This window comes from Trichosurus vulpecula, chromosome 4 (genome assembly GCF_011100635.1).
Source record: "Trichosurus vulpecula isolate mTriVul1 chromosome 4, mTriVul1.pri, whole genome shotgun sequence".
Classification (NCBI taxonomy): Eukaryota; Metazoa; Chordata; class Mammalia; order Diprotodontia; family Phalangeridae; genus Trichosurus; species Trichosurus vulpecula.
This window is the reverse complement of record NC_050576.1, coordinates 187,133,534-187,135,693: the sequence shown is the minus strand read 5'-3', so window position 1 is coordinate 187,135,693 and position 2,160 is coordinate 187,133,534. Positions and strand designations below refer to the sequence as shown.

At 39.2% G+C, this 2,160-nt stretch overlaps 1 pseudogene; it reads right to left on the bottom strand.

The window, feature by feature from the left end:
* Positions 1–291: 291 nt before the first annotated feature.
* Positions 292–1,595, bottom strand: LOC118849173 (annotated as a pseudogene).
* Between the last annotated feature and the right edge of the window lie 565 nt (positions 1,596–2,160).

The following is a 2,160-nucleotide window of genomic DNA, read 5'->3' as shown; positions in this document are numbered from 1 at the left end:
GGGGCTAGATATTGAGATAAAAATCATTCTGTATAAAACTTTGTATACCGTATCACTTGTTCCCTAGGATAATGTTGAAGATCACTTAAATTTAACATGTCTGTCTACAACTAATAGAATTTTATAATCAAATTTAAATGAAAAATATGCCAAACAAAAATAAATCTTTAGAATTATTAGATTATCTAACTGTATAAGGCTCTAACAAGGTTGTTTATACTGCCTCAAAGACTAGTAACCCTGACTATACTAAAGTGCATCATACCATTTTTCTGAAGTTGATCTGTTTTGATATGAACTTGCATCACAATTCAAATAACATCAATTAAAATCAATCACACCTTGCCATCAATACTACCTATAATCAGTATACTGATCCGGACACTACAAGATTGGATCAATATTAACTGTCAGTTCACAGTACAGTCTCCCATCCTTATTCTACATTAGGGTTTCACATTTGAGTTTTAGTTTTTATAAACATGCTTCAAAAAAGATCATAATTTAGTCTTGAACACTTTTCCAACTGCAGCACACATAATCAATTTCCAACTATAGCCTGTTTTCCTCACAAGTCTGAAAACATCGATGCTAACCTAGTTGCTATGTTTCAGGCTTCACAGCTTAAATCCATTCTAATATTGGAGTCCACAGTTCTGATGTGAAATTAGCCTTCAAAATAGTTGAATTTCTTCACCACAAGAATCCTATTAAGACCCAGTTTCAGGGATTGTTGGAAGATGAGCGATTTTGTAATAACTATGCCTCAATTGACATGCAGTACGTCCAGACACAATCCACTTCAACTTCTGAACATTTGGTTTAGAACACTTGTTTGAGGAGTATTCAGTTAGGCACTTTGCTACAAGTTCCTGCCAGGAGGTCAGATCTCTGCAATTTATCTTGGGGTGTTTCTGAAGACATTCTACTCTTTCTGTCAATTCTATAAATTTCTGTGCTTGAATCTCCAGTGCAATTATGGACAATGCCAATACAGAAGGCTTTGCTTTAGAAAACATAATCCTACAGTGCCTTACGCTGAGCTTCCAGTCTTTCAAAACTTAGGTTCTTTCTCCTTTCAAATAGTAAGTTTTCATGAATGAGTGAATAATAGAGCTGTAGAAACTGAAAGGCAGTAGTAGCTTTGACTTTCCAACACACTTTCTCTAACACAATCTTTTCCATTCTCATCAGGTCAGAAACTGTGAATTTGTATTGGCTTATTCGTATCAAATCAGTGGCTAATGGGACATTTCTCTCTTCTTCTGTCGATTTCACAGCCAGATAGAAGCAACTTAATCCCACACATCCAAGATGTTTGGGCTGTACCTTCATTTTGGATAGAAATCTGTCCAGTAAATTCACAGCTAGAGAAAAAGTCTCTGTGTCAAAACCAAAGAACTGAGTTAGGCTAAGGTCTTTCACTTCGAAGTCCCTCAGTCTTGCCGTCATCCGAAGGCCATTATCATGAGCAGATTCAATTAGTCTCAAGCCACAGACCTTTGGCTGACATCTAGACTCCTGTTCCAACAGGACATTCAGCTGGTGCAGCAGTTTCTGAGCTTCAGTTGTTACCAGTGCCTCTATCATCTTGAGCTCCTCGCGGTGGCTCTTCCTCAGTAGTAAGCCTCCCCCCCGGGCCTGTCCTCTCCTCACCCTGAAAAATTAGTCCAAACGTCCCGGACAATGCGGGAACTATATAAGGGAGAGGAGAGGGGCCCGGGGGGGAGATGATGGAGGGGGTTTATGGGGCAGCAGCTCCAGCGAGCTGAGAATGATACCAGTCCCAGGCCGCGGAGCGCTGAGGAGTGCTCTCATTTCACTCCTCCTTCATTTCATCCTGTTCATCCCATACTCCTGAGAGTTTAATCTTTCTAAAGCAATACTTTCATCATGTTGCTTTGCTATGCAAAACTTTTCAATGGCTCCTCACTGCTTATAAGATAAAGTTTTAATTCCTTAACTTGGCACTAGCCTTCATAGTCAAAGTCTCATTTACCTTTGTTTCCTTATCTCACATTCCCTCCACACATAAGTCCTTTACTTCAGTTAGGCTAGTAGAGTCACTCTCCTTAAAATCCACCTTAAATTACTCTGTATCTAATTCAGATTTTCTTCTTTGTGTACGTGTTGTATATCTCAGGAGAAAGCAAGCTTCTC